Source organism: Lactuca sativa, chromosome 3 (genome assembly GCF_002870075.4).
Source record: "Lactuca sativa cultivar Salinas chromosome 3, Lsat_Salinas_v11, whole genome shotgun sequence".
Lineage (NCBI taxonomy): Eukaryota > Viridiplantae > Streptophyta > Magnoliopsida > Asterales > Asteraceae > Lactuca > Lactuca sativa.
In genome coordinates this window covers 93,789,267-93,814,251 of record NC_056625.2, presented here as the reverse complement: position 1 = coordinate 93,814,251, position 24,985 = coordinate 93,789,267, and the positions used below count along the sequence as shown (strand labels likewise).

Sequence of the window (24,985 nt, the reverse complement as noted above, 5' to 3'; positions counted from 1 at the left end):
GTCTAATCAAGGCTTAGGCTGTGTGCTAATGCAAAGAGGAAAATTAATTGCTTATGCTTCTAGACAGTTGAAAGCACACGAGGTCGATTATACCACGCATGACTTGGAATTAGGATCCGTAGTCTTTGCATTGAAGATTTGGAGACATTATCTCTACGGAACCAAGTGTACGATCTTCACTGACCATAAGAGCCTGCAGCACATCTTTGATCAGAAAGACTTGAACATGAGGCAACGACGATGGGTAGAACTACTCAACGATTATGAGTGTGAAATCCGTTACCATCCCGGCAAGGCCAATGTGGTAGCAGATGCCCTTAGCCGAAAGGAAAGTTCGGTCCACAAAGTGAAGAACCAGACGATGACCATCCATTCCAACTTACCCATGCAAATCCGAGAAGCCCAGTTAGAAGCGCTCAAACCCGAGAACGTGTCAAACGAAGCTTTGAGAGGAATGGAAAAGAAACTTCAGATCAGGGGTGATGGAGTCTACTACTTCATGGATCGAATCTGGATTCCAAAGTCCGGAGGATTCAGGAAGATTGTCATGGAGGAAGCACACAAGACCAAATATTCTGTTCACCCGGGTTCAGACAAGATGTACCTGGATCTCAAGAAACAATACTGGTGGCCAAACATGAAAGCGGAGATAGCTACATTCGTGGGCAAGTGCCTGACTTGCGCCAAGGTGAAAGTCGAATACCAGAAACCCTCGGGACTGCTCCAGCAGCCCGAGATACCCGAATGGAAATGGGAGATGATTACCATGGATTTCATCACCAAACTACCCAGGTGTCTGACTGGGTACGACACCATTTGGGTAATTGTCGATCGTTTGACAAAATCCGCTCACTTCATTCCAATCAAAGAATCCTTCATGATGGAAAGACTCGCGCGAATCTACATCCAAGAGGTAGTCCGACTGCACGGTGTACCTGGATCCCATGCTTAAAACTCATTATGTTCATCATATTCATCATCCCATGAAGGTGTACGGCCGCACACCTTCAAATGGGGGCAGCATACATTCACAACTCCCATGTATGAAGAGCATACACTTCAAAAATCAACATATGCACTCAAATGAGGAGTGTATGGCCGCACACTCCTGTGTACGGCTGCACACACCCTCTATACGGCCGCACACTCTTTTGTGCTACCTCCTACACACTCCTGGCCGCACTCCCCAGCCGCACACTCATTTTCAAGACCATACACCCACTCCAATACCCATATTTGGCCCTAAACTTGCATAAATCATTAAGTTTCAATCATAGGACACTTATTCTTAGTAATTCCAAGCCCTAAGGATGTTTTCCTATCATGTTTAGTCATGGAAAACCTTAGATCTAACTCATTTATGTGTCATCACATGAAAAATAGGGGCCATAGGAGTTAAGGGCATCCGTTGCCACTCGATCTCTACATTAAGCGGTGAGTTCATACCCCTACCCTTTTTCACTGTTTTTCACTATTTTTAGGGGGAACACAAGCAAAGCACAAGGGATTACTTGTACTCAAAACTTGTTTTCGTGTGTGTGTTTCACATTTTATATGCTTTTAACACTGATTGATATAACTGATAACTGTTTGAACATGCAGATCGCGTAAACATATATATGTGAAATGGGTTTATAAACTGTTGTGTTTTATACATTTCACAAATAATTTCCACATTTTATCAGTTAAAAGCATGACATTAGAACATTTGAAACATAAAACTTGTACACTGTTTTGTCCTCGGTAACACTCCACAGAGATACGCGAGTGGAGGACTATCATATTATTACTAGTAAATTTGTTAGTCCTGTATAATTGGAGACACGTCCTCGGTGAACACTCCGCATAGATACGCGAGTGGAGGACTACACCCGTAACCAGAATCTCTGGGATTAGAGAGCGTGACTTGAGTGTATAGATCTATACGGGGCTGACTACCCCACACCTGGCTGCTAGCTACAGCCGAACATAAATGGTTCAAGGGTGAAGAAAGTCATAAGGTGATGTGGACTACTTATTGCCACATCTAGTCTATCGTATGGTTATGGAACTCGCAATTAGGATAACAGAGATTTACTTAATAGTAATAATGAATAACTTAACACATTTTACAAGATAACCAGGTTTCAGAATACATCTTTTACATTGATAACCAACATTTAGGAAAGCATGGGGCTTTCTTGGGGAACGTTTACATAACTAGAAAAGTGTAACAAACCGGGTAACTTTACATCTTTTACAATTGGTAAAACACAATCAGGAAAGTATGTGACTTTCCTGGGGATACATTGGTACATTTTCACAAGAGTAAACGTTTTTTCATTGTACAACTATACTTTACATGTTGAGAACAAAAACCAACCTTTTTAAGAAAATATGGGATTTTCTTGGTGTGTGTAACATTTTCAGAAACGAAAAGGAAACATAAACATTTGTACAAAACACAAACCGCTTATGAACTCACCAGCGTTATGCTGATTTTCAAACCGCTTGTGTTCTCAGGTCATCGTTAGAACAGGTACCCGAAGATCATTTGTTCCTGGATGGAGTGCGTACAAGACCAGTTCGTTTTGTTATTATATATTATGTATCACATTTGTATAACTTTACTTTTGAAACAAATGTAAAACTTTTCAATATGTAATGTAATGGTTGTTTTACTTTACTTACTATGTGCATTGGATTTGATACTCAACGTGGAGTCAACCCAGGAAATGTTTCCGCCTTCGATTCTTGGGGTGTGACATTCTTTGTCGAGCTCTGCTGATGCGTGAATCTATTGAATCATTCAACTTATATTGATTCATTCTCTTGTTTGATATTTTTGTTTGCTTTATTCTGATTAACCTGTATAAGATCTAAACGATCAAAGAGATTTTCAACTCATCAGATATCTACAACTTTCATTTAGATACTTAAGGCTAAAAACTATTATATTGAAACTTCGTGTTTTTTGTTTAATCGGTGTTGTCGGTTTTGTCGGAAATCTTAGAATGATCATAACTTCTTCGTTATAACTCAGATTTTAGTGTTCTTAATATTTCTGTAAACCTTGACACAATATCTAGCATAATAGACATCCCTATAGAGAGTTTTGCACATTTTATTTTTCGAAGTTAATTTCATTATATAAAAAGTGGTTACAATACTTGACTTTTTAGGTCATTACATAGAGTCGAAATATCGGGTTGTCACACAATCCTATGATAAACATTAAGTTATCATTTTCCTACCTTGTTAAATCCAAGCTAGTGTGTCGGTTAACCACACGCGCTCCACTACCGACTTAAACAAAGTACAAAGTGTACTTTCATGGGTTAGCACCAAATTCACATTTTCCTAAAGTAACTAAGATTGAGAATTTATAAACGGTTTAGTTACTTTATATTTGTCATTATACTTATAATGAAGGAAGAATTATAGTCCTGTCCTACCCGTTCGGCTAATGACCCTCCACCCGCCAAGGAAGCGGTGGGTGAGAGTTGACACCCATTAAACTGTCATTTTATTGGCAGTAACCTTAAACCCCCTTATAGACCGACTTCGTGAATGAGGCCTACTAACGGTAAGACTGACTTTGTTCTTATACATACATATATATATATATATATATATATATATATATATATATATATATATATATATATATATATATATTATTAGCATATAATACTATAAAGTATAAGAGTTGAATTTTTTTAACTTTTAAAATGCTAAGGGTTTAACTTGGAATTAAAGTATTCATGTGGGGAAACTTTACAAATTCCAAAACTTGAGGGAAAGTTTTGAAGTATTCAGAAACTTTTGGATTTTCATAACTTATGAGCTTAATTAAGGTTTTAAAACTCTAATGAAGAGACTCTTGAACATCCGTAACTTGAGGACAAGTTATGGAGTTCATAAAAAAAGAGACTTCAATCGTGTAACCTATGTATTTTAATGAATCCTTAAAAGAAATGACTTTTGGTAATCCATAACTTGAGGACAAATTATGGACACCATTAAAACATATTTAGATCAAGAATTAACTAACAACAATTTGCAAATAATTCCTATGATCTACCAAAACTCATAAATGTATGAACAATCATATCAGCAATTTCAAGAATTACATAAACACACATAAAACTTGACATTTTGATAACAACCTTAAAATTGGTTTACCATAATCATTACCACATCAAAAACATGTTTTATAAGTCCAAAACAGTTTAAGGTAATGATTCTAGACCAATTCTCGCCTTAAAACTCGTAGATATGCTATCAGGGGGTCTAACTCGTCGAGTGCATGAACCAACTCGACGAGTTGTATGAATTTAGGCATGGACTCGTCGAGTCCCTTAATGGACTTGGCGATTCAGCTGTCCAGACAACATGCCAACTTCAATTTTCAGCAATTTGCATCAAGTATAAATGAAAACAAACTTGGCTCTGATACCACTGAAGGGTTTTGAGCATTCTAACAATCTTATGGTGTACAAGAAACCCTATAAACCTTGGATATATGTTTTCTCTATTATACATGGAAATATTCAATATTCAAATGTTTCATCCTAACTAGCATAATATGAAGCAACTATACTACAAGAATCTAGTATAATAACGTACCTTTTGATGGAGCTTGAAGTCTTGAACCTTTAAGATCCTAGTGCCTCAAGTGTGACACCTCAAATGGTTCACACAACACCAGAACCCTTGGGATAACTAGAGAATAAGGATACTTAGGTTCACCCTCAAGAAATCAGTTTGTTCTCTTTGTGTACACACACTCTAGTATATAGCACCTAGCACCATTTCATAAACCATAGACCTCTTTATATAGTGTGGAGGATTAGGGTTACATTCATGTAAACTCTAATACCCATGACCTTTCATTTCTACAAGATCCATGAGTTAAACACTCCATGGACTATCCATGAAAGCTTAGCCCAACGTAAATGAACTTGGCCCACCGTATATATAAGAGTCCATATTTAATTAGTTCCTTTTGATCACTAGATTAATTCTAAATTAATTATTGATCAATACTAATTAAATACTATGATTTCATATTAATATATTAGAACTTATAATATATTAATATAAATCACTAGTATCTGTTTTCTCATTTTGTCTATCTAGTAGTTCCGATGCCATGCAACCAAAATGGACCATGCCAAATTGGGTCAAGTACATACCAATTATAGTTATGGACTTAGACACTAATCCAACAAAAGCTTGCACGCTTATGCTTAAGGATACCAAAACCAAATCTAAAAGAACAAGTCCTTAGACAACCCAACTCATTTATAGACCCAAAAAGGAGACCAGAAACATAATAAACTAGCCATGAAGAGATCTAATCACACACAAGCCAAGATGCAAACTTGTTACCTCAAAAAGATTCCTCACAAGATGATGATTCTGGATCCAAAGCCTCTTCACCACTACAAACAACTTCAGGCTTCTCTTATTTCCTTCCCAAGGACAAAAATGAGCGTCAAAGCCTCCCAATAGTTCAAGAGCATCTACAAGAGGCTACAATTTTGATTTAGGGTTTTTGGAGTGTAGAGGCTGACTTAGAAATGAGGGAAAGTGGCTAACATTAAGCTTATATATGGTACATCCCTAAAAATTAGGGTTTCAATCTGACCCTCGAACGCCCAGCGTACTCCTTGTATGCCCATCGCATGAGGTCTCGCAAACTTATCCCAGCCTCGCACTACGCTACACGTACTCTGCATTATGCATGACATAACCTCCCTCGCATTAGTACAACCTGTGTACTTCCTTGGTACGCCCCACGTACTATGGTTTTCCCCAAACCCTAATTCATTCTGAAGGCCATAACTTCTTTGATACAACTCCGATTCCGACCATCCTTATATCCATGAAAAGGTATCGAGAAGCTCTACCCTATTATCAACTCAGACTTGACTTAAATTTTCCCGAACACATAATCGACTTTCCATAAAGGCCCTTTGCCAATTTTCCAAAATTCCCCTTGGCACCAAAACCAATTCCGAATGCCCAAACTATCTACATTTCATCACCCCCACCCAAATGGGTCACGATTCAAAACAAAGTGTTTCAAAAACCATTACCAATATTCATGGAAAGAATAAAAAAATCATCGGTTTCTGAAAAATAAAAAATCAAATAACACAAATTCTAAAATAGATGAATTTTAAAGCAACAAAGAAATTTTGTTTTGTTTTTTTGATTTACATCGTCTGGTTGTAATCAAATTTCCATTTCCTTTTGGTTTTGTTGATAAATTGTTTAATGTTCTATAATCCTGCATCATATTTTGGTTTTAGTTCTGTTCCTTTTAATGGAGAGATATTATCCAGCTCATTTTAGGATATTTAGTTGGGATATGATATTGCACAAGGAAGCAATTGACACGATGCAATCTAACTAGTCCAAGTTGCAAGAACCAAAAAGTTGTGGATGTAAGAAGTTGTTGAAAGTTTTCTTACGCAATTAATGGTTTAACTTGCAAATGTATTTATTAAAAATAATAATTTGTTGCTTCGGTTTTAATCAATAGTCTGTTTGTTACTGTTAGTAGCACAAATCCAATTGGGAAAATGGAAACTCGATTTGAAATCGTATCTTAGGGAAAATACAAAAAAGATTTAAGGAAATACTAACCATGAATAGTGTCTCTCTTCTCCGCCTCCAACTCCATATCGAGATCTAACAAATTTTTTGCCTCTACCTCCGAATGAACGAATTAAAGAGTATTGATGTTGATACTTACGTTTTTTTGGAACTATCGACAGCAGATTTCGAGATGTTATTTATGGATGTCGTGATGGTAGTGATAAATGGTGAGGATGGTGTTAATTTACATATACACCCTTATGTGATGATCGGTTGAGAAAGAGTTATAAGATAATACAATACTTGTTCGGTTATATATATATATATATATATATATATATATATATATATATATATATATATATATATATATATATATATATATATATATATATATATATATATATATATATATATATATATATATATATATATATATATATATATATATAATGACAAACTATAATTTACTCTTCTTTTATGGTAAAAATCAGTTGGCTCCACTACAAATAAAAAAGACGAATACCATATAAAATATCTCCTGTGGTTATATTTATATATTATGTGTATTGTCGGTACTATATGCCAAATACTTCAAAGAAACCACCATTCTATTCCCACATACTTGCAACAAAGAGATAACATACTCATCATAAAGCCATCAAGACCTTTTGATTACAGAAAACAAAATCCCTCTCTTTATATATATATATATATATATATATATATATATATATATATATATATATATATATACGGGAGGAATCCAAAAAGAAACCACGAAAACAATTCTCTGCCACATATTTCGTAAACGGCAAAATTGTCAGACACAATTAGTAGTGTGTGCTGCGTACGAATGCAACTAACGTCCGTAGAACGTAATACGAACTCGATGAAATAATCACGTACGACGGACATCCATAGAATATCTTTTACATTAGTGTTTTTTTTGTTTTTTTTTTTATATTTGTAAACCTTTTTATATGTTTTTAAATATTTTTTAAGAAAAAAACTTTTTAGAGGTATATTTACTGTGTTTTTGCTTTTTTTATATTTTTTAAAATTACATTTTTTTTTTGTGTTTTAATCCTTTTTTTATCAAATATTCTTTTTCTTGAAATCAGTTTTTTAGATGAGTGAACATGTAGTTTTTCATTTTTTTTGGATTTCATATATATATATATATATATATATATATATATATATATATATATATATATATATATATATATATATATATATATATATATATATATATATATATATATATGTTAACGTTCATTTGAAACCATTCTAACTTTGTGAGACCAAAAAACCGAATCTAAAAATAATTTTAAAATGCAAAAAAATGGAAAAATCCTAAAATTGTTTTTTTAAATATTATTTTCGGAACTTGAATTAACTAAAAAAAATAAAAAAAAAATCTATTTTTTTGAAAAGTACGTGAAATATTCTAATAGAATATTACACTGACATATTCTAAAAAACAATTTTAAAATGCATAATAAATGGAAAAATCTAAAAATTCTTTTTTTTAGTATTATTTTCAGAACTTGAATTAACTAAAAAAATTTAAAAAAATAAACATAAATAAAAATAAATTCCATTTTTTTTTGAAAAATACGTGAAATATTGTAATAGAATATTACACTGTACATATTCTAAAAAATAATTTTAAAATGCAAAATAAAAGAAAAAATCCAAAAATTCTTTTTTTAAATATTATTTTCGGAACTAGAATTAACTAAAAAAAATTAAAAAAAATAAAAAAATAAAAAGAATAAAAAATGCGTCTCACGATCTCACAAAATTAGGTCGTCTCACATGAACCTAACCCTATATATATATATATATATATATATATATATATATATATATATATATATATATATATATATATATATATATATATATATATATATATATATATATATTTGATTTTTTTTATCCCTTTGAAGTTTATTGTGCTTCTTTTTGTTTTTTGTTTTTTTTTTTTTTTAAATTTAACACTGATTCGAGTTTTTGATGTTTACCAACTATAAAAAGTTTCGAATGATAACGATATTACGCATCTTACTATTTTTAATCATATTATTTTTGGATCATGAAAATTAGAATCATATCAGTTTTTAGCATAAAATTTTGGATTATAGCATTCCGAATCCTATTATTTTGGGTCATATTAATTTTTTATCATATGATTTTCGATCATAATGCATTGAATAAAATATTTTTTTTGTTCATAACAACATCTGGATCATTATATTTGTCGAATGATTTAATTTTGCATCAATTAAATTCGAATTATAAATAAATATAATAATTAAGGATCATAAAATATTTTTGTCAAAATACTTTTCGATAAAAAATTTAGTATCATAAACATATTGAATCATAATTATGAGAAATCAAAATTTTCTTAAATCATCTCATTTTGGATCATATTATGTTCAACATTTTTTTTAAACTTTTAATCTTATAAAATCAACTTTGGTATCTAAAACATCTTAGTTTAAAATTTTTTTTACAAAGTCACTAGCGTAACGAGTAGAAGTGTAAGGCCCTTGATGGAAGGATCTTTACCAATGATCAATCAAGCAAATGTAATAAAGAAGAAAATGAGTAAAAGAATGAATGAAATTGAGGTTGCATAAGATTAAATCTATAAATCGTCTGATACAACTCAATGGACCGAAAACCACAGTGAATAACTACTGACAAATGACAACCTGGCAACCTATTTATACCAATATACATTGACCGAAAACAGGATTTCGGTCACATCCTGACTGAAAACCTTCCTAGACCGAAAACACCAAACATACCAAAAGACTCCAAATAACAATCTCAAATGCCCTAACTCATCTATACATGTATTGCCTAGCACAAACCATATACTTTGACCTTTCAACCTCGCCCTTGGTTTGCGGCTAGCAACATTTAGTCTTTATCAACCAGCATCACATCGGTCCCCTGCATCGATCCACTCCACATCCCCTTTTGGATAATTTTTGCCACCATCGAAGTGTACTCCATTGCAGCATGCTCGAATATTTCCTCAGGGACTTTAATTTGATGCAGAGACAAGTGATGGATATCCCACTTTCCAAATTGAAATAGGTCTTTTTTGTCATAGAGACGGAAACTGCGATTTGGAAGTTTGATGATAGCGGTAGCTGTTGTTTCATCAAAAATCCAGTAGAGCATGTTTTCAAGTGACTTGTCTCTAAAGTTTTGTAACACATGAACTTTCCTCACTTGGTTAGTGGGAGGCCACATCACTGTTCTGAAAGGTCTATCTGTCTTTGGATCGATAACATCTGGGTATAGCTTGATCATAGACCGGACAGTCTTCATGACTGGAAATCCCTTCTTTGTCTGATCTTCCAGAAATAACCTGAATTGAGTTGCTTGAGGATTGCCTGATGGATTTGCAAACGGATTTTTAACAAGTTCAGTGAGATCAACTCTTGTCCAAGATTCGAAATCATGAACATTCTTGTAGTATTCAACATTATTTCTCTTCCGTTTCACGACCCACATGTTTAAATGGTCGTGGAAGCCCCATGATCTGATTCCAGATCGGTTGCCATAAGAATAAACAAATCTCTTCTTTTCAAGATCAGTACGAGTGATTTTTGGTTGATCTGAAGGCGCGTTGTCATCTGAACTTCGCTTGAAAATGATTTGCTTTTTCTTGGAGGATTTTTTCAGCTTTGCTTTCTTGATGGAAATTATATGTGGAGCTTGGATAGGTTATGTGGGAAATTTCATATAAACCTTAGTTTTCATAGATGGAGGAGTCACCAGGATGGGTTCCAGATGGTGGGTCAACTCGAAGGATTTCCACTGAGGACTTGAATTTGTCACCAAGTTCCTCTGTCAGCTATTGTTTCATGTCAAAGTAGCATGCTGACAGAGATCCAAGGTAAGTCTCAAGAGCTGAAAGTTTCTCAGTCTTCAGTGACTTATCTGCCTCAAGATCATTGATACGAACAATGAGATGCACATTGGTGGCCTCAAGATCAGCAATTCGGGACGAATGCTGATTGATCACAAGGTCTTTCTCGATAAGATTATAGTTTAACACACCAATCTCTTTTCTGAGCTCAGGCACCAAGGAATCACCATCTCCAGACAAAAATTCCTCAAAAGATATTCCTTTTCCGCGAGAGGAATGAGTTGGACTTAATTGATGGGCCATATGCGTAGCTAGCCTCTCAAAGGCAGCATCATGATCTGGCCTTGGAGGGGATGATCCCTGGCCAATAGACGAACCACCAGCTTCATGGATTGAGCTGGGACCTTCTTGAGTGGGTACAAATGAGGAATGGGAAAATGTCGTAGATGGAGGAGTCATGGTAGTTTGAGTCAGGCCGGGAAAAAGTACTCCCAGCCTTGGATCATTTCTACATCTCTTCAAAGGAGGTTGGGAGGTCAGATTTGTTTGGGGATCACTTACAATGGGCTCGGATGTCGGAACAACATTGTCAAGGGGAGTAATCCCTGGTGATGTGTCTATAGGAATTGATGAATCAACCATCTGAACGGTAGTTGCAGGCACAGTCTCTTGAACATCAGCTTTCTCCCTTATCTTCGGTATTGGATGAGCACCATCATGGATACAGTTGAAGAAGTCATCAAGGTCTTCATTTGACAAAAGGTTCTCATTAACACTACAGTTCACTTCTACATCATCTTTGTCGTAACCGGATAGGTCAAGATCCTCGTAATCATCATCTTCTCCTCCTTCACTGAAATCACTTTGAACTGCCACATTCATAAGATCATGCTCTTCAACAACAATGGTAGACGAAACAACATCTTCATTCTCATGGTCTGAAACGGTGATGACATCATCATTTACATTTGCATGATCTAACGATGCTTGATCTGTAGACACTTGTTCCGGGGACCCATGAGATTCTAATGAGTCGTCCAGTTCGACAAACTTTCCAAATTTCACGAGTGGATACTTTCCCTGAAACATGATTTTCCCTTTTCGATTTTGCTTCATGAGGCTTATACTGTTAGGACCAAATGCTTTCATATCTAGTATCTCTCCTTTCTTGACCATCTCAGGATATTGCATGTTGATAAAGACTTGAATGAATCTTGGGTACAGCAGGAATTGATCTTTTGACTTCTTGCTGGCATTTGTAGTCATCTCCTCCAAAATGAACTTTGAAAAATTGAAGTCAATCCCCGCAACTAGTGCACCAATTGCCTGAGTATTCCTTGAAGAGATCTCATCTGATTCACCCTCTTCCAGAAACACAGTTAACGAACAAGTGAGCTAGAAACCTCCAGTAAGGAGGTAACAACTTTTTCAAAGTGGGCGGGAAGTCTGCTTCATATCCCATCTTCTCGAGATACTTCTCAACTAGATCCAGATTTATATTAGTCGAGTAAGTTTCCTTATCATCAATCTTAAAAACATCCCTGATAAATTGCTCAGTGATAACAACTTTACATCCTTTGACAGAAGCTTCAATGATCACTGAGCCATCTTCTCCTTTCTTGACATTAGCATACTTCCAGAACTCATTGATTAGGCTTAGATAGATGATTGGGTTCCAGGTCACTGTAGTGGAGATATGGCATTCCCTTAATCCATACATCATTGACTTGAATTCATTGTGTGCCACTGGAGGATCATCTAGGAGAATTGACACGTTATGACTTTCAGCAACCTTAAGACTTGCCATTTTTACCTACACAAACCTAGACAAGTGAGAAGAACTTTTGATTATAACAATTTAAAAATTATTTTCTCAATTAAATCAATTTAACTGGACATTTGAATTAAAATTTATTAGTAAAAAATGAGTTCTTGGTCAAAACAGTTTAGACCGAAAACTCAATAACCGAACACTATTGGACCGAAAGCTTCATAGAATCGAAAAGGGCTTAAACATGAGCCGATAAAGCTATGAGCCGGTGGACCAAAAACGGCTTGACGGAAAGTCGGTTAGCCGATGAACCAAAAGTCGGTTTTCAGCCGAAAGCTCCTGACAAAAAACAAGTCAACCGAAAGCTCACCGACAGTTCATTTTTTGACGATTAAGCCTCGATTTTGTGGTCGATTCACTGCAATAAATGCTTTTCCATAGTCGAAATCTACATACCTTTAAGATTAATGAGTCGATTTAAGCCGATTTCACGAAAAAAAATTCGAGAGTAGAGATAAAATAGAGGGGTTTTCATTGAACACGAGGAAATGAAGGGGAGGACTGATTTCGGTGAACCCTTTCCCTTATAAACCTGATCCATACCCAGATCCATTACCCATGGGCTGCATCCCCTTTTAAAAATTATGAGGCCCAATACCCAAAACAATTTAAAAAATGAAACTCTTTGAGGATTAATTACAAATAAAAATAGTAAAAATAAAATAAAATAAAAATGAAATATTTTCTAAAATTTAGCAATCCTAAAATGAAAATAAAAATAAAATTAAAATTAAAATTAAAAATAAAATTAAATTAAATTAAAATTAAAAATAAAACTAAAATTTAAATTTTAACCTAAATTTCACTTCTATATGAAATTAATAACCTTTTGAGATATGGGATCAAAGTTGTTGGACAATCATTTTCCATTTGTCAGTACCTCTCATTTCATGAATAGATCTGGTCGATCGCTGATATTATGGTCCACTTAAACACGAAAAATTGTGACAAATTTTAGATATGCTATCAGTGACTGGACAGATTAATCCTAAGTTACTAGATAAAATTCCTAAGGACCATTTATTTGAAGACGACCAAGGATATTGTTATCCACCTAAATTGAGCAGCGAGATCTACAAACAATTTATAATTGTTCAACTTTATTTGTACCAGAACATGTTTCCCACTTCCTAATATACCCCAATAATCAAGGACTTCCGAGATACTCCTTACTTTAGGTGAGCAGATAATTATTAGGAGAGAGGATAGATTTAGAATGCATATGTTGTACACCCAGGTCGGATCTCTTCCAATCACATTGAGGGTGAAACGTATGACTAACTAGAGTTTTAGTGTGATTGAGAAGTAGAAGGTTGCATATGCTTTGTACTAAGTTGGATTATTAATCACGCAAAGGAAACAACATATGGCTAACAGGAAGAAAAAATAACATAGATAGAAGATGCAGAGAGACAAATTTGCATATGCTGCAGTCCAGGTCGGATCATTCGATCATACTGAGGAAGCAACATATGACTAACACTAAGAAAGAGAGAAAATAACATTCTACATACCGAATTTTTCGGAATTCCCCAGTCGCCCCGTCAATACCTGAATTAAGGACAAAATATGTACATTAAGGAAAAGTTAAACCACAGTTTTAGATACGGGTTCTCTTAATGTGACCGATAGATTCTCATGTATATCTCTCTACTCAACCTACCCAACCGTCATATTGTCAAGCTAAACGGAACTATCTAGGTCAAGATTTATCAAGTCTCTAGATTCCTTAAGTTCATCTGCACCTAGTTAAGTCCATTAAACTGTTCGTGCCTACCAGCCCCTCGAACACAGAGCCTAGACAATTCAGCTTTGGTACCTTACATAGATTCAGATTGCCTGTTATCACAATTTTTATATCACTTCCCATAATACCTAGACAATTTTCTAATGTTTTTGGATTTTCTGATTTTCTAATTTTTGTTTGGTTTCTCCCCCTAAATTTGTGCATGGGTGAGAATGAAATATAAATGCGCAAATTTAAACTAACCTAAGCAAAAATTAATCCTCAAAACGAATCATTTTCAAAAAGTTCACCAGCACATCGAATTGAGCTTTGTTAAACGACTTTGTGAACAAATCCGCCACATTATTAGTAGTGGGAACCTGTTCTAGCCGAATGAGCGAGCGCTCATAACAATCTCTGATGAACTGAACTTTGATGTCAATGTGCTTGGTTTTTGAGTGCTGGACCGGATTTTTAGCAATTTGGATCGCAGCCTCATTATCACAGAAGATAGGGGTTTCTTGAAAATTCAAACAGTAATCCAACAACTGATGTTGGATCCATATGACTTGAGAGCAACAAGCATACGCAATCACGTATTCTGCTTCTGCTATTAAGGTTGAGATAGTGTTTTGTTTCTTGCACTGCCAGGACACCAGCCGATCACCTAGAAATTGACATGCACCTGAAGTCGATTTCCTGTCAAGCTCGTAGCCTCCATTATTGCTGTCAGCAAAAGCATACATATCAAATTCATAATTTTTCAGATCCCAAAGACTCAATTTTGGGCTGCCTTTGAGGTACCAAAAAATTATTTTGACAGCAATACAATGAGAAAGCTTAGGATTAACCTGATAACGTGCGCATTGACAAACCACAAAACATAATGTCAAAGCGACTTGCAGTTAGATACATTAGCGAACCGATCATGGATCTGTAGTATGTTTGATCTACGGATTCGTCTTCAATATCAGGAGTCAGCTGGGGTCTCTCCGCTACGGGTGTCAAGGCAGGTTTGGCAGCTCTGAACCCGAACCTCCCAAGCATATCCTCCATATATTTGGCTTGATGGAGTAGAATTCCGGCTAAACGTTGTTGGAACTGATGCCCCAAAAACATGGTCATTTCGCCCAACGAGCTCATATCGAACCTATTTTCCATAACGTCCTTGAACGCCTTGCATAGCTGTGGACTCGTTGCCCGAAAATGATGTCGTCTACATAGATTTGTACAAGACTCTGATCTTCACCGACATGCTTTATGAATAGGTTCTAATCGATAGTGCCGCATAAGTAGCCATGATCGAGCAAGTGTTGTGTGAGAGTAGTATACCAGGCTCTAGGAGCTTGATGCAACCCATATAGAGCCTTGTCTAACTTGTAGACATGGTTAGGAAATTTCGATTTGACAAACCAGGAGGTTGATCAACATAGATGTCTTCCTTCACCTTGTCGTACAAGAAACTTGTCTTGACGTCCATTTGATAGACAGTGAAGTTCATGTAGGAGGCATAAGCAAAGAAGATATGAATAGCCTCCAAGCGTTACACCGGAGCATATACTTTTGTATAATCAAGACCCTCTATCTGTCTGAACCCACAGACAACTAATCTCGCCTTATTTAGGACAATTGCACCCGAATCGTCCTGCTTATTCTGAAATACCCATCTTGTGTCGAGAGACTTCTTGCTTTTAGGCAATTCCACCAACGTCCAAACCCCAAGCTTTACGAACTGATTTATCTCGTCATGCATTGCATCCACCCAGCTGGGCTCATTCAAAGCCATTTCTACATTCATGGGATCTATTTAAAAGATAAAACAAGAATAGAGACATGTGTTGACGTCTTCACTCTGGCTTCTAGTTCTAAGACCGTCGCCCAACTGGCCAATGACATTCTCGATCAGATGATCGTGCTATATACGATAGGGTATTTCTTGACTGATGTCGTTGAGTGAAACAGGAAGATTATGAATATTAATAGCCCCTTCGATTGCTGAAAAATCAACGGTAGATTTAACTGTTTCGTTTGTTGGATTTGCTACAAACTTATCAAGGATTTTTTCTGGAAAGAGAAGTTCCATCAGATTTTGAGTGATAGCAGAAGCATCTTGGTTCATGAACTCTCTTTCAACTGGAGTTAGAGGAGTAACATCAGCATATGGAGCAGATTGTTGTGTTAGGGACTCTGGAGAAGTGATTGGAACAGATGACTCCACCAGGGGAACAGTAGCAGAAGCCAATGGTGGTCTGTAAACAACCTCTTCATCATCGTCTTCAATAATATTTTTCGAGCCAGAGGTAGACCCAACTTGGTTATCAGACGACACACAAAAAGATTTAAATAGTGATGTGTAGTCAAACAGCCAATCAGGACCCACCCTAGCGTCTGTTTCATTCTCTTCCACCCGGCGTACATCAAAAGATTCCACGGTTTGCTATGTCTTCTTATTGTATACCCTGTAAGCAATAGGAGCAACATATCCGACAAAATAGCAGTCATTAGCTTTTGCATTGAACTTTGGGTTGGACTCCAAGTGAAGAAGGGTGCAAGGGAAACGAAATACTCTGAAATGGCTGAAAGATGGCTTGTGTCCATATAGATTCTCATATGGAGATTTCACCTGGGCTTTGTTGATCAAGACATGATTTTGAACGTAGCAAAAAGTGTTAATCGCCTCTGCCCAAAAGAAAACTAGAAGTTTAGAATCACATAGCATCATCCTTGTTGCGTCTTGTAAGGCTCGATTCCTCCGCTCAGCAACACCATTTTGTCGTGGTCTCCGAACAAAACTAAACTGGTGCACAATACCCTTCTCGGCGCAAAAATGATCAAGAACAACATTCTTGAATTCTGTTCCATTATCTGTGCGTAGCGCTTTCTCTCGGTGGTTGGTTTGGTTCTCGATCATTACAATGAACTTCTTGATAAGGTCAGCGATCCAAGCTTTTTTGGATAGAAAGAAGACCCACGTGAAGCGAGAGAAGTCATCTATCACAACAAGACAATACGAATATCGATTGATGTTGAGAACGTTGACCGGACGAAACAAGTCCATGTGCAAGAATTAGAGCACCTGACTGATGGAGTTGACCTGCTTTGGCAGATGTGGCTTTTGATGATGTTTTCCTTGAGCACATGATACATATTTCTCAAAAGTGTTGACGTCTCTAACAGGTAGACCATGGACCATTTTGTTTTTGGCAAGACGGTTCAGATTCGTTGCATTTGCATGGCCAAATCAACGATGGCACAACATAGCGTTTTGTTTTGAGACCTTTGAAAAAAGACAAGTGACTTCATCAGGGATGTTGTTGTTTCATGTCAATAATGTAGGCATTCCCATCCCTCTGGGATGACAATGCCAGACTTTAAGATTAGACATTCCATATTAGTGAAGTGCATCGAATAACCCTTGTCGCAGATTTGAGAAACACTCAATAAACTGTGCTTCAACTCAGGAGCATAGTTGAAGTTCTCAAAACTATGTACTACATTGGTTATAATTCCTTTTTGCGTGATTTTTCCGCCCTCTCCACCCGCGAAGGAGACATATCCCCCATTAAAGGTCTGAATGTTGTGCAGTTGGGAAATATCTCCTGTTATGTGCCGGGAGGAGCCACTGTCGACATACTAGGGTCTGATGACAATCCTCTGCAACTGTCCCTGCACGATGAGTAGAATCATTTAGATTTGGGGACCCAGGTCATTATAGTCCTAAGTTGACCCTTAACGTTCATAGATTTATCTTTTGATTTTCCTGTATTTGAACTCTCATTTACAACAGATACAGAGGATGATGATGACGATTAAGACTTTAATTTTGGCACCCATTGATATTTAGGTTTTGAAACAATTTTCTCTTTATTTTTCTTTGAGCAGGTGGATTTTCTACTTGAAGAAGTTGAAGAACCAGACGTGCATTTTGACGAAATCGACTTTGGCTTAGCTTTGGTCGATTTTGGCAAACTGTTTGTGATTTTATTAAAAACCTGTTTGTTCATATGAAAGACTGCCATTTTCTTGTTTTGATTTGCTTTCCAGTGATAATTTGGAGAGCGAGTTCTTGAGGACTTTCTAATTAAAGACTGTCCTCTAGACTCATTCTCTCTTCTTTGTGACAAGTAATGCACAAACATCCGATTGAGACAGTTTCGGGCAATATGACCAGCAGTACCAAAATTGAAGCAAATTTGTTTATTATCATTGGACTTGGAACTGCTTTTGTCAGATTTCTGGCTTTTATTATCTTTTCTAGCATTTTCACATTTGCATGAACAAGTACTAGATTGTGTAACAAACGTCAAAAATGTAGAAGCAGTCGAATCAGATTTAGCAACTTTATCAGAAGCAACATCATCATTTTCAAAATTATCAGTATGAAACAACACACCACAAGAAACAAATATATTAGTTTTTGAGTTTAACACAGACTCATCACAAAATTCAACACCAAATTTAGACACATAATTATTTGACCCAGACTTTTCAGCTTCCTGCTTCCCCTGAGCTACTGACACATCTACACTTAAAGTATAAATGTTTGTATCCAAAATTTTATCATTAGACTGTGTTGCTTGTTTAGAGGTTGGCTTCCCATAAACCATGAAAGGTTCTCTGTCAATTTCTTCTTGAGATAAAGGAATAGCAGTGTAATTATGATTGAATGGAGGAGGGACACTCTCAAATCCTAATCCTACTTCTCTCTGGTTACCACAAGTAATGTCCTTCCACTGCATTTGTTCCTCGATCATTTTTGCAACAATTTCACTTGACCCATCGAATTTTTTAAAATTAAATTCAACATTTTCAAATTGGTTTTTCAATGCGTCAAGTTCAGCGGTTACAGCAACAAGTTTGCTTTTGAGATGCTCATAATTCTCACACTTGTTGTTGTAATCCTCTTGCAATTTCTTAAAATCTTTTGTTTTGTTCTCTAATTGAGTTTTCAAAGGCTTTTGATTTTTCCTAAGATTATAGCCTTCATACTTAAGGTCCTCATTCTCTCTCACTTAATTAATTGAATCTGGTCACGTAAGAATTTAACAGTTTTCATACAAGATTGATAGCAACTATTTTCACTGACCTCTGGTTTGGCAAGCTCTAGAGTGGTTTGCACCATGAATGCAAATTGAAGATTCATCATTTCCTCTTCAGGATCCTTCTCTGAATCTTCTTTCACACCATCCTTTATCTGGGCTAGATGAGCATTTTCAGGTCTTGAAATATTCAGAGCCTGAATCTGGTCTTCCCAATCAAAGGATTGAGCCACCATAGCCAAGTTCGCAGTCTGATTATTTGTAGAGGATACCCTATTGTAGTTCACCGGCACCATAGCTCACTCAAAATTCTCTCTTCAGTCTGGTTTTGGACATTCTCGGGCAGAGTTCCCAAGTTCATAGAAATTATAACACCTCAGCTTTCCTTTGTTGAACCCACTTTCTTGTCAAAGTTCACACTCCAGTCATTCTTCCTAGTTTTCTTGGAAAATTGTTTTTCCCAAAAAACAGCCATATCCATTTGCCATGTGATGTCCACTTCCTCCACATCCTCTAGATGGATTTGATCTAGGTCAGCAAATGATAACTGTGGGGAAAGTTCTCAGGCTACAAAAGTGTTGTAACAGTTCACTAGACGAGTGGTGTGGGCCATATTTTCTTCTTTTTCTTTCAATGAGGAAGATTGAGGATTATTTCCATGAGCCTGAATGGGTGCATTTGAGGATGAACCAACAACAGAACCAACTTGTTGAAGAGAAGATTGAGGTTGAGAAACTTGAATGTTTTGCATTGGTGGGAAGAAGTATGAAGTGGGCTGATGATTCAAATAGGGTTGAACTTGAGGAACATGAGATACTTGAGGAGTAGAGAAACTTGAGAAAGCAGTGTTGTTGGTGGTTTGGATTCCAAGATTTGTAGAGGAGTATGAATTAACATGATTAATCTCTCTTTGCTTATCATCGAGATCGCAAGCCTTAATGATCGCCATCGTTTCAGCCAAACTCAAACGGTTCAAATCTTTGGTCTACATTATCACTGAGACATTCATATCCCCAGATTTTGGTAGAGAATTTAGTAGCTTCTTGTTGATCTCAGATTTTGTAACCATAACACCAGCAGAGGTCATCTCGGTGGTAAGTGTGATAAACCTTTGCAATTGATTCTCAAGAGATTCCCCCAACACATAGTTAAACACGTTGAACTTCTGTCGCAACATGTCTTGGCGACTTTGTTTCATGTGTTCATTACCTTCGTATACTTCGATCAATTCTTCCCATAATGCCTTTGTTGAAGTGTACTCATGGAAACCTTGATCAATTTTTGGGGATAATGCCATAGTGAGTGTGGCAAGAGCCTTTTCCTGTTTGTCGACTCTATCGAAATCATCATCGGTGTAGTTCTCAACTTGCTGTTTAATTATAGTGCCATCTTCCAATGTTGTTGTGATACGTATTGGACCTCCCAGAATACTTCTCCAAATTTTAAAATCCTTCATCTTGATGTACTTTTCAATCCGATATTTCCATTCAGGAAATCCTTCTGCTGATAACAATCAGGGAATTCGAGTAGTGGTACCCATGATAGCATCTAATTCAAGATGAGCAGACATGTTTTGAGATTCCATATATATATATATATATATATATATATATATATATATATATATATATATATATATATATATAATTTTTAATTTTTTTTAAATTTTTTAATAAAAATTAACTTGAAAAATAAACTAAATGATCAAAGACAAATGTGTTTTAGATGAAACAACCAAGTGATGTGGCCTCCCACTAACCAAGTGAGGCAAGTTCATGTGCTACAAAACTTCAGAGACAGGTTAATTGAAAACATGCTCTACTTGATTTTTGATGAAACAATAGATACCGCTATCATCAAACTTCCAAATGGCAGTTTCTGTCTCTATGACAAAAATGACCTGCTTTAGTTTGGAAAATGGGATATCTATCACTTGTCTCTGCATCAAATTAAAGTCGCTGAGGATATCTTCGAGCATGCTGCAAAGGAGTACACTTTGATGGTGGCAGAAATTATCCAAAAGGGAATGTGGAGTGGATCGATGGAGGGGACCGATGTGATGCTAGTTGATAAAGACTAAATCTTGCTAGCCGCAAACCAAGGGGGAGTTTGAAAGGTCAAAGTATATAGTTTGGGCAAGGCAATACATGTATACATGAGTTAGGGCATTTGAGATTGTTATTTGGAGTCTTTTGGTATTTTTGTTGTTTTCGCTTGAAGAAATGAGGTTTTCAGTTTCTGAAGAAATGACGCTTTCGGTTTTTGAATGTTGAAGGGTTTTCGGTTTCTGAATGTTCAAGGGTTTTTGGTTGAAGAACACAAGAATTTTTGGTTGAAGAACAATTTTTGATTTATGAAGATGAAGCTGAAAACTTCACAGATTTCAATGAAGAGCTTGGTTTTTCGATCTGATTTGATTTCCATGCAATGAGAATACTAATTAAAGCTTCAAAAACCACTTATCAAAGAGAATTCGGTTGAATATGAGCTTTTGGTTGATGAAGATCAAGCCGAAAACTATAAGAATTTAACCAAAAAGGTGAATTCCAAACAGATCTTGATTTCACACGATGTAAACTCCAATCTGATCTTCATAATTTTAGCAAGAACAAGCTTTTTAGTGACCGAAAACGTGATGAACAAATGCTTGTGAAGTCGAGAACTAAATAATGAGCTTAATTGACACTGCTTTGAAGCTTTGATACCAATCGTAAGGTCCTTAATGGAAGGATCTTTACCAATGATCAATCAAGCAAATGAAATAAATAAGAAGATGAGTAGAAGAATGATTGAAATAGAGCTAGCATACGATTAAAGCTATAAATCGTCTGATACAACTCAATGGACCGAGAACCACAGTGAACAACTACTGAAAAAATTAGATTTGACAACCTATTTATACCAACATACATTGACCGAAAACATGTTTTCGATCACACCCTGACCGAAAACCTTCCAAGATTGAAAACACCAAAAATACCAAAAGACTCCAAATAACAATCTCAAATGCCCTAACTCATCCATACATGTATTGCCTAGCCCAAACCATATACTTTGACCTTTCAAGAAGTATTTATTAAATTTTTTATAATTTTTGGAGTATCTTTTTTTTTTTTGTTTTTATTAAATAATAGATGTTATATATATATATATATATATATATATATATATATATATATATATATATATATATATATATATGTATGTATGTATATGTTGTAAATTTGACGTAATTAAGCCTTAAACTAACAAACTTAAACTAAAAGATTATAAAGTAAAGAAGGAGATTTGAGAGGATTCTTGAACACTTAGAAAATTGTATTCAAGATGGTGTGTTTATTTCTTTCACATTTGATGGATACTTATACTACATATCATCTTATGCTTATATCATCAAAATAGTGACTAAATAGTTAATGGAAACTATTTGAAGGGTGAGAAATGTTCATCCACATGCTATGTCTAACTCAATGATTTTATGACTTTTATAACACTCCCCTTTGGATGACATTTTTTCTAATCCGAGTTCAACCTCGAAGTACTGCCTCATTAAAAAACTTGCTAAAGAATACCCAGTGGAAAAACTTCAACGAAGGGAAAAAGAATGTTGTATATTGTTAACGCCCCCCCCCCTCATTTAGACATATGTTGCGTTACGTGTTATGAACATGTCGCAGTCCAATGCCATGTACGTGTTTTCTGAATATTGCAGTAGGAGGTGCTTTCGTGAAGAGGTCTGTTACATTCTTGCTAGATTGAACGTATTCTATCTCAACCTTTTAATATTTTATAAGCTCTTGAATGTACTTAAAAAAACTCTAGAGGTATGTGTTTTGTCCTCTCGCTCTTGATATATCTTTCTTTCATTTGAGTGACACATGCTAAGTTATCTTGATAAATTAATGTTGGACCTTTATCTTTATCTAGTCCACATGAAGACAAAATGAGTTGTCTCATCAATCTTAACCATGTGCATTCTCTACTAGCTACATTTAGTGAAATTACTTCAGTATGATTTAAGGACATAGCAACAAGTGTTTTCTTTTGAGAACGCCAGGAAATTGTGGTTCCTCCGTTCATGAACACATATCCAGTTTGAGATATAGCTTTATGAGGATCAAATAAATAACCTGCATCTACATAACCAATCAAACCTTGTTTTGTATCATTAGGATAAAATAACCCTAAATCACTAGTTCCTTGAACATATCGCAAAATATGCATAATCCCATTATGATGTCTTTATTTTGGGGATGAGCTGATTCTTCCTAGCAAGTTTACAGCAAAAGGAATTTCAGGTATAGTACAATTGGTAAGATACGTAAGAGCCCCAATTGCATTATGATGTCTTTATGTTGGGGATGAGCTGATTCTTCCTAGCAAGTTTACAGCAAAAGGAATGTCAGGTCTAGTACAATTGGTAAGATACGTAAGAGCCCCAATTGCATTTAGATATGGTACTTCTAGACCAAGAACTTCTTCATTTTCTTCCCGATGACGAAATGGATATTTGTTAATATTTAATGATCTAACAACCATTGGGATGCTAAAAGGATTGGCATTGGCCATATTGAAACATTTCAAGACTCTTTCTGTATAATTTGATTGATGTATAAGTATTCCGTTAGGCATATGCTCAATTCGCAAACCAAGATAATATTTGGTTTTACCAAGATCTTTCATTTCAAATTCTTTCTTTAAAAGTTCAATCGCTTCTAGGATTTCTTTGTTTGTTCCAATGATGTTTAGATCATCAACGTAGACTGCTATAATCACATACCCATATGTTGCTTTCATAATAAATATGCATGGACAAATAGTGTTATTTTTATAACCTTTACTTGTCAAATAATCTCTTAAACGATTATACCACATGTGCCCAGATTACTTTAACCCATACAAATATCTTTGCAATTTAATAGAATACATTTCTCTAGGTTTTGCGCGTAACGCTTCAGGCATTTTAAATCCTTAAGAGATTTTGATATAGATATCACTATCAAGTGATCCATACAAGTAAGTTGTAACAACATCCATAAGACGCATGCCAAAATATCTAGAGACTGCCAAGATTATTAAATATCTAAAAGTGGTTGCATCCATTACTAGTGAATAAGTCTCCTCATAATCAATTCCAGGTCTTTGAGAGAAACCTTGAGCCACAAGCCTAGCCTTGTATCTTACAATTTCGTCTTTCGCATTCCCTTTTCATACGAAAATCCGTCTATACCCTAATGGTTTCACAACTCCAGGTGTGAGGTTAATAGCCCCAAAAATCTTTCTCTTGCTAAGAGAATTTAATGCAACTTGCATAGCCTCCTTCCATTTAGCCTAATCATTTCTTCTTTGACATTCAATGACAGATTGTGGTTCGGGGTCATCATTCATTATATTAGATGCAACTGAATAAGAAAATATTGCACTTATATTATCAATTTCATTTTGGTCACATATTCTATTTTTTGACCATAATTTAGTGCAACATCTTCCTTTCCTGGGAGAATTTTGATATTTTGTGTTTCTCCAGGAACACTTTCCTCATGATCTAGTTCATTTTCCATTCCTCTTCTTTTTCGTGGGTTCTTATCCTTAGAACCAATTGGTCTTCTACGTTTCAGGCGTGTTTTTGCCTCTTGAGTGACTTTATCATTAGATTGTCCATATGGAATTTCATTTCAAGCTGGAACATTGACAACTGGTATATATGATTTAGTCACCCTTTTGTGTCTGTAAATGCATTAGGAAAATGGTTTGCCATTTCTTGGAAATGCATTATCTTTTGAACTTCCATTTCATATTGCTTTGTGCGAGGGTCAAGATATGATAAAGAAGGCTCATTCCATGAAACATGCTTTTCTATGATCTTCTTTTCTCCCTAATGATGGGAAATTTGCCTCATC

General features: G+C 35.6%; 1 long non-coding RNA gene across 1 annotated transcript; it reads right to left on the bottom strand.

The window, feature by feature from the left end:
- Positions 1 to 1,373: 1,373 nt before the first annotated feature.
- LOC128132635 (uncharacterized) lies at positions 1,374 to 6,837 on the bottom strand. The gene is made up of 3 exons (XR_008230909.1): positions 6,637 to 6,837; positions 2,671 to 2,847; positions 1,374 to 2,539 (listed from the first exon to the last, which is right to left on the bottom strand). It is a non-coding gene; the product is annotated as an uncharacterized LOC128132635 (long non-coding RNA).
- Positions 6,838 to 24,985: the final 18,148 nt, after the last annotated feature.